This window comes from Dendroctonus ponderosae, unplaced genomic scaffold (genome assembly GCF_020466585.1).
Source record: "Dendroctonus ponderosae isolate FM_Combo_2020 unplaced genomic scaffold, Dpon_F_20191213v2 Dpon_F_20191213_1, whole genome shotgun sequence".
Classification (NCBI taxonomy): Eukaryota; Metazoa; Arthropoda; class Insecta; order Coleoptera; family Curculionidae; genus Dendroctonus; species Dendroctonus ponderosae.
In genome coordinates this window covers 38626628-38636449 of record NW_026017110.1, presented here as the reverse complement: position 1 = coordinate 38636449, position 9822 = coordinate 38626628, and positions in this window count along the sequence as shown.

Sequence of the window (9822 nt, the reverse complement as noted above, 5' to 3'; positions counted from 1 at the left end):
AACAAAAATAGTTCCTATATTCTAAACCAAAATTCGGGCTTTTACTTAATGGCCAGCCAAATTTATTCCTTTCTATAGTCTATAAATTGCTGTTATTGCGGGCTGTTGGTGACAGTTTTTTAGGAGGCCACCAAAACCGGCCACACATAAAAGCTAATGGATAACATCGCTATTACTACTACACGAGCATTTATTTAAAGTGAATACTTGAAAATGGTGTGTTTGTAATTCGACCATTTAGCTTTGGTATATTTTAATGAAAACTTGCTGAGATTGCCTAATCAGTTTTCCTAGATGGAACTGTTACTAAGAACTCACGATACACTAATAAAAAATCATTATATAGTAGCTGGGATCTGGGGAAGATGCCAATTTGTCAGTAATCGGGCATTAATTTTTTGCGCTCACCTTTTCCCCATTTTTCACTTTTTTGCAATTTAGCATTTGAACTTCTCTTGCAGATCCTTTTGTTCTAGATATTTTATGGTTGGCGACAAAATAATAGAGTGCCATAAATTCGGAACTTGGAGCCTGTGCATGACACCCTTTTAGCAATTCGAGGGTTTGCGGCTTGAGCGCGGGAAACAAAATAGAGAAATTCTTTTTCACCGGTAGTAATAACCTTCACTGCAAAAATGCTAAAATAAAGTTTCATATCACATTCCATTCAGACAAATCAACAAAGCAGTTTTTTCGCAACAAGCAATTTGTACCAGCAGACAATTCGCAATAGTTTCACTTGCAGAAACGTATTTGTCTTAATACCGTGAAGCTTCTATTGTATTTTCAGATATTTAAGTATGGATATGCGAGGAACTTGCCAGCAGTTAATCTTTCCTTGCCCGTCTTCAAACATTAGCAGAGAGTTAACGTAATGTAAGGGATTGGCACATCTTTAGACAATGACAGAAACGCGCCGCTTTGTTTGCGGCCACAGAAGGGTGAACCAGCAGGGCTTGGGATGCAAATAAGGGAAAATAAAACAAGAAATAAGATATACAATATTATTAGGAAGCGGAGGCACGTTAATATATTAATAATATTATCCAATATAATGGAATCTTGATTTTCTTAATGTTTCAGACTCTTCTTAAAATTTTTAAGATGCAGTTTTTTTTAAATGGTCTTACTAATCTTTACAAGTATTTCGTAGATTACAAAACATATTTCTAGAATGCGCGTAAATAATAGTAAAGTCTCTTTTCGAACTCTTCCTTTTTATTTAGGAAAACTTTACCGAGAATTGACCGGCATTCTGCTGCATTTCGCCTTTTAATATTATCAATATCAACGGGTTTTGTTTTATAAACAATGGATTTAAGATTCCCCCGAGAAAGAATCCTGCAAGAAGTGTGTTGAATCCGCAGATCTTGGAGGCCATTCAATTTGTCCCCCTCTGCCAATTTATCTATCCAAGAAAATCTGGATCTGGTGATATATTTCACATTTGCAGCCGCTTACGAGAGTAGAGTTGTTTAAAAAGTAAGTTTGTTCTCCCATGGTAGGGATTTATGAGTGATTTATTTATTTAGTAGACAAAAATTGAAGTACAATTCAAATATTATAATCTATTTAAGAATCTACATCCGAAATCACCAGACATTTCAATTATGCTAAAAATAATTGCACATTGACTAATCGCAACGTACAGATCGTATCGAATGGTACGACAGATAAGCCCTGGAGATTAAGTATCAACGACTAACAATTTAAACGGTATTATCTATATAAGTTAACTCATTTAATTAAACATTTAGTTAAACCATTAAATTGATGACTGTTAAATATGATAAGAATAAATAATTTACACACGGCTTATCAAAGTGAAAACTGAATGGACACGTAATAGATGAGAAATAATTATCTCACTTAGGTATAGTTGTTGAAGAAAAATTACCGATCCAATTGTATTATTTATGTATATTGACCTAGTAAGACGAACTAAGTAACTGACATCATAAGATATAACTATATCTATACAGGGTGATTCAAAATTGGTCTCATTCCTTTAAGGGACTGTAAAGACTCACTTAGAGAGTACGAAAAAATTGCAAGTATATTAAAAATATATTTTTTGAAAATTTCTAGAAGATATTAAGAGTTGTGCATCGAATTTCAACTTTGTTATTAAGTAATATTTTGAAATGGTCCCATCTTTGATTAGTAGCCCGTTAGAATACTTAATCGTTCCAAAATACAAATTAAGATCTATCTTTGCTCCAAATTACGGATTTTTTTTAACTGAAAAAACTACTAGTGTCAACAAATTTTTGTCTGCAAGTCAAAGTCAAGTCAATTTACTTATACAAGTCAAAGCGGCTATGTTGTCCTTTGTCATTAACGGATAGTTACAGGAAGATAGCATTTATCAATAATAATAAGCATTTGTCAAACTGTGACTTACTTTGCGGCTCCTTTCACGAATTGTACACCGACATCAAACTTTGCGATTAGTTATGAGGAAATGCCCCAGTAACATGCAGAAGCTGTAAGATCTTACACCAACCAAGGGCTAGAGACATTGGACGATTGGCTCCAGGAATTGATGCATATAGTGGACGATCTAAAGGTGGTCGAGTTCCAGATCTAGAAGAACAGGTATTGCAGATTATTGCAGCTGAGTCTTCCAGCAGTACTCGAAGCATTGCACAACAACTGCACTTTAGTATTACACCGATTATGTCATTCATCCATACTAATGTCATAGGGAAGAAAAGGTATTAATAAACGGTAATTTAGGGTAATAATTTTACGTCGTCATGGTATCATCATTAATATCACTGCCCACTGCTTTATTTACGGTTATTAATATCAAATATATTTTCAAAAATTAATAAAAATGAATCGTTTTGGAGATATTCCCAAACATATTGATAAATATTGATAAAATTGTGGTTAGTAGCGAACCGACAAACACCGCAAAAAGTAAGGTACATTTGGAAACAATGTATGACTTTTTGTGCAGAAAAAATTATAACATGGATATTCCTCTGGAGGTGTTGTCTGGCTTTGTTTTAGCAGCACATAGAAAATAATGAAAAAATAATTAATATTGAAAAGCTTAGAAATTTGCAAAAAACTATATTAGAAAGACGGCGGCAATGATTTTCGAGATAATCTACCTAATTAAAATTACGTAACTACTTATTGCTTCATGATTATTGAAAACTCTCGTAACCATGGAATTATACAGAAAATGGCAATAAAATAAGCAAAGATAGACGGTAAATTCAACCAGGATTCGTTGAACGTTGGTCCTCGATTGTCCCCAATTATTATAACCTCGAATTTGAATGTTTACAAATAAACATACATTTGAGTCTTTAACTCCAAACAAGTTACTGCCTGCGTAATCACTTTATTATCCACTCTTATCAAGCAGCTTTTAGTATTTGGTTAATTAACTCCTGCTCAATTTGTAGCGGTTTTCAGTAATCCATTGCTTTAATGTGTTGTTGTGCTGTGGGTATCTTACATACGAGGTAGGAATGTGGCCCTTCCTCGGTATTTAGTCGGTGCCTGGAAAAGTGTCAGATGTTGTGCTCTGAGTACCCCTGGAAGACTCGGCTGCAATTATGTCCAATACTTGTTCCTCTGTGTCTGGAACCCGAACATCTTCTGGCGTCTACTCTCTGCCTGGAGCCAATCTCCAGTGTCTCTCGCAATTTCTTGGCGTGAGTTCTTACAGCTTCTGTTATGTTACTGTGGCATTTCCCGAGAACTAATCGCATATCCGCAAATTATTGCAAAATTCCACTCGACCTTTAAAAGTAACCAAATAATTTTTCACTCTAGCACGCTTTTCTTACAAATTTCACTCGACCTTCGGACTCGTGAAATTATGGAAAACCTGCAATCGAGAATAATTTTCGGCAATTCAAAGCTCTTGTGGTATTACCCCCGATAACCCTCTTGAAGGGCCTTAAGACCATGTGTATCTTACATACATTCCTACCATGCATGTAAGATACACATGACACTAGAACACATTAAATCCTTGATCTGCCGGAAAAATTAAGTAGGAGTTACTTAACCGAATGCGAGAAACTGGTCAAAATGTGAGTACCGACCACTGCAAAGAGTGCAAAATAAAGTTATTACAAGGGCAGAAATATGTTTGGAGTTAGACAGGCAGAACTTCGTAAACCCATTGCGATTTAACAGCTTAATTATATTTTAGTTGTTACTTGTTTGTGGTCTTGTCGTTCTGTTCTAATTTAGGTTTTTGTTGACAGCTGTGACGGATTTAGGTATATCACTTATCTGTCCCCAAAAGGGTGGCAGCATTGACGGCAAAGTGACAACGTTATCCTAACCTCAAAGTATTTCATTTTCAGTTTTACTTTCTTTGTTTTGTGTTTACCGGTGGTTTCTCCAGTTTTTAATAATTAAGAATCAACAGGTATTTACGTAATGTTAATAAGGCAGATTAGGTACCTTGAGAAATATGATTGCTATTTTTCTGATCTAGTTTTTTTACAAATATCAATTGCAGTTTTTAATAACAATATATTTGTTTCTATTTTTCCTGTACTCGTAAAGAACCCCCAGAGGAATGGCGCTAATTTTGAATCACCCTGTATTAATACACTAATGGACAAAATTAGCACACATCTATAAATTTTATAAACAATGTTAAAAACTCAACGTACGTTAGGAAAACTCCAAATATTATTTTTAAATATACATATGAAGATATGTTTAAAAAAAATTTTAAACAAATCTTGAATCTATAGTTATCGGAGTTCTGGTAAAAAAACTATGAAAACTAGTTCCCGTTTTTAACCATTTCAACAGCTTGTATAGCCGCCTCTAGCTCGAGTAACTTTCCTCAGGCGTTTTCGACTGTCATAAAAAGGTTTGTGATGCCGTGTTTTTGGTGCCATTCTTAAACATGTTGTTCGATCACTCATCCCAAACACGTTTATCAGAATTAGGGCTAGCCACACTAAGGGTTGACTACCAAGCTCATTCGGAGATTCGCGCACTATTAGAGCTCGGTGCGGTCGGCGCAAAACGTACGAATCTCATTCGCACGGGCCTCCAGAAAAGTGCCACTGCAAAAACATTATTGAGCCAACATGGAGTCAGGGGGGGCACCATACACCATTCACTGTATCTTTCTCCTAGTCATTGTCAAATAAAAGCTCGCTTATCGGAAGATTTTAATCCCACTGTGACTTCACCAGTAAAGAAGACTTTCTTTCAGTCTTTGAAATCTCAATCCACGTGTTCTCGAGCAAATTCAAGCGTAGCTTGCTTTTGGGATATGGGTAAGAGACTGGTTTGGAAGACATTGCAACATTTCGGGAATTTGTAATTCGATAATTCGATTTTTCTAACTCATCAAAAAGAATGCCCTTCAAAACGATGGCGATTTTGACCGCATCAGACTCACTTGAGTTTATGGAGATGTTTCAATCTATCCTGGAGAGGTTTCCATGCGAATACACTAGATACACACCGGCAAAAGCAGGAAAATGGAATCCAAAACAGCACCTAATTTGCTGAAAACAATATGAGATATAGCAAATTGCAAAAAAACAAGTAGAAACTTGCACTGAAATGAATGGAAAGGGATCTAAAACGATTGGTTTCAATTGGGGAGAAACAATTGGGAAAATAAATTGAAAATGTATAGGTGGTGCGCTAATTCCCTCCATTTGTGTAGTTTGCCTAATGAGTATTTGACCAATGTAAATATTGCTTAAAAGCAACGTTTAATGTGTATCTTCAAGATGTAATATCTTTGAAATAGATAACGTAATTTTAAATTAGTAAAATTTAAGTGATAGTTTGGTGATTCTTCTGAAGTTAATTCTTCTTCACAGAAGAATTAGCAACTTTAATACAGAACTTTATGTATTGACGCAAAATCCCAGATGAATAGCGAACCAGCACAAGGGTGCTAATGTTCAAATAAGGGGACAAGAGAGTACCATCAAATTATAGAGGAATAAACTTTTTAAGCACTGCTCTAAAACTAACAACTAAAGTAATTACAAACAAAATCAACTATCTTACATCGTTGGCCGACGAAGAACAGGGATTCCGATCGGAAAGATCTTGCACATACGCTGTGTTTGTATTAAGACAAATAGTCGAGAAGTCGATTGAATACAACAAGCCAAAGTTCATATATTTTGTTGATGTACCTAGAGCATTTGACCGTGTCCAGCTGAAAGACGTCCTGCATCTACTTTACAACAGGCAAATCCCACACAATCTCATTAAAACCATAGAGAACATATATACAAACAATACAATACGAGCACAAATAGAAGGAGACTTCACAGAACCAATATTCGTCAGGGAGATTTCCTGAATCTTACCCTTTTTAATTTAATAATGGAATACATTGTTGGAAGTGTTCGAGGGCGAAAGGGATACAAAATGAGGGATCGGGAAATCAAAATAGTGTGTTGTGCTGACGATGCTGCTCTCATTGCAGAAAGTGAAGATGACTTACAAACGATATTACACTTATTCTACTTGACAGCCAAGTCTCTAAATACAAAAATATCACCGACCAAAGCAAATTACTTAACAACATCAAAAACCCCTCTAAGATGCAAACTGGAACTTGACCGTAAAATAATTGACCAGACAATTAAATTTAACTACCTTGGCGTGGAAATTTCCGGCTTTGGGGGTATTGAGGCAGAGGTGAGGAATCAAACAACAAAGGCAATTAGAATGGCTGGGTGTCTGAATGCCATATGATGCAATAAGAATATGGTAACGGCCACTAAATCGAGGATCTACAAAACCTTCGTGAGACCTGTGATGACATACACCGCAAACCAGGCCAGAAACATCGAAAACCAAAAGACTCCTAGAGACAGCTGAAATGAAAATACTCCGTAGAATCATCGGAAAGGCACTGCTGGATAGAGAGAGAAGCTAGAATGTTAGAATAACCTGTAATGTCAAGAACATCAATGAATGGGTAGCAAACAGGAAGAAGGAATGGAATGAGCACATAAGCAGGATGGACCACCGCAGACTTGTGAGAATCGCTAGCGACAAGTCCCTATTGGGACGAAGAGACGTTGGGCGCCCCAGGTAAGGATGGAGCGATAGCCTCGCACAGCTGAACAATAATTGAACATGCGATTCGCCTAAAATCAAGAATGAAGAAGAAGAAGAAGAAGTTTGGTGATAGATCAAATCCATTAAAATTTTTCGGAAGTAAACGGAAAGAAAATGTTGGTGCTCTCTATTTCTGATTTGAAACTTTTATTGGGTGAAAACTTTGCCCCCAATATTTCTGTTTCCATTCACGTTTCCCCTAAGGAAAATTGTGTCAAACAGTATTCATTTTACAACAGGAATCGTACATTAACTTTTTTACCATTACTTATCGGATACATACTTGTAAATATATTCAAATTTCGGATTGCGTGTGGGTGAATATAATTATCTGGCCACTTATGCCGACTATTCTTATAAAATAAGACGTAGTATCGTTTCTGCTAGGATCAGCATAATTTAACTATAAAAGTAGCTACAGAAGAAAAAAGAATTCAGGTTCGCTCACAATTAAAATTCATATTCAAAATTGTAATAATTTAAAATAAAGTTGTTTTTAAAAACGAAAGTTTAAAATTAATCAATAAAATTATATCACAAATAAAAATTAGACGACTTGGTAAATAATACCGGCGTGATCAACTAAATTTTTCCTAAATTAATTGCTTGTTCAACATCAATCATATTTATCTCTAAGCACGAATTTAATTAATAATTCCCGTTCCTTAGTTTTCCCCTTTTTTAAATTGTGGAGATATACGACTTCACTCTCATCAACTGTCGACCCCAAGAAACCAGCCAGGCGTCTGTAAGCGAACAAAACAGCAAAAACCAGTATCAATTCTGGAAATATCTTTAGCAAAGTCAAGTCTCATAATACTTTTACTGCTCGTGACAACTACATTATTCTTTTTCGCGTTTCGGTGAGTTTAGTTTCCAGCCGATAGACTGTAGTTCCGCAGCGAATTGTTTGCGGTCACCAAACAATATTGTTACTTTGCACTGGGCAGCCAGCAAATAGGATTATGATGCTCCTATGACAACAAATATAGACATTTTAAAGTGTTTTTACGTTAATTGATTTTTGAGCCGGTATTTTTTTTCGATGATTAAAACCTTTATCATAGAATTTGATGAAATTACAGGCCCATTAAAATCTAATACAGGTCAAGCATAAAATTTTTGGTTTGACCGTAGACATTTTGACGTTCATACAATAGAAATTGTGTAATCTATAAACCCTTAGCCAAATTAAACCAGCTATTTCTTGTTTTGAACCATTAGCTCTTAACAACAATAACTGGATGCCATTAGCTATTGGCTGCTACAATTCTTGTACAAATAATTTATAGCAGCAATTTTGAAAATTTCAGTCAAATGGCATACTCTGCACGGTGACCCCTTTACAATAGAAAAGTGAAAGCCTGATGGTATACTGATTTTAAACAGCGACAGGTTTGTCCTATCTGAAAGTTGATTGATGTTTCATTACATTTGTTGCCATTATTCGGATAATATCTAGGCAAATTTCGTGCGCAAACAAATGTGCATTGCATTTTTTGTGTTACTAAAGCACAGGTCACAGGCCCAGGTTTTTATCTTAATTTGAAATCTGTAAGAGCAGTCATTTAAACAATAAATTACATGCATTCTTCTTTAAGTTTGTTATCCCATTAAAACGTTTAAAAAGATCGAGTTATGTTTTGATGTAACGAAAAATCAAAGACGAATCTAAATTTTCATGTATTTTCATCCAAATAATAGTGAGTTAAGGGTAAGTTTCCTCGCTGACGCATTTTTGTGTAAGGCGTTGGAGTTTAACATGCGTCGGTTCTGTCTTAGCTTATAAAGATCGTTTTGAGTTATTTGTCACGACGTCTAACACAATCCAATAGGAATTTTGGAATAAATAACTTTCAACTGAAATCAACTAACAACTAAAATTCAAATAAAATTGTATGACAATTTGAACATGCTCTGGCTGGCAAAGTAACTTTACCTAAATAAAGTAAACATCTTCTTAGTAATTTAACCTCATTTTTATCAAGATCAATTTTAATATTTTGGTCCACTTAAATTGAAATCCATTGTAAAATATCTGACAAAAAATGTACCGATTGCACGAATCCAATCATTAAAATGAAATTTAAATAATGTGAAAGTTTTAATTTAAATAAGGTAAGTAAATGGGTCAGATTTGAAAAGAGGGAATCTTATCACGAACTTACAGAGCAGAAGAAATCTGCTAGATTTCACTTAATAACCCACATAGCATGCATATTCCTGGGACATACATGGGTTTCATTATGAACATTCCATGTATGTCCAATACACTGAAAATTCAGGGTATGTTCAGGTAATATACATGTGTATGTTCTGGGAATGTACATGCTATGTTCAGTGAATATACATGTGTATTTTCTGGGAATAAACATGGTCAATTCAGTAAATGTACATGTGTATGTTCAGTGAATGTATATGGTATCTTCAGGGAATATACATACATATATGTAACGAAAGAAAAATGATCCTTTATTTTATCTTACAGGTTTATTGCCATATTTAAATATTTACTTGTTGAATCAACTATTTACTTTTGTAATTTTTCAACAACAAGAGTTACTTACAACTAAACTAATGTTAATTAATTGGATAATAAATAAATTAAAATATATGTAACGAAAGAAAAACGACACTTTATTTCCTCTTATTAGTTTATTCACATATTTAAGTATTTACTGATGTAATTTTTCAACAACAAGAGTTACTTGCAACTAATCTAAAACTAAT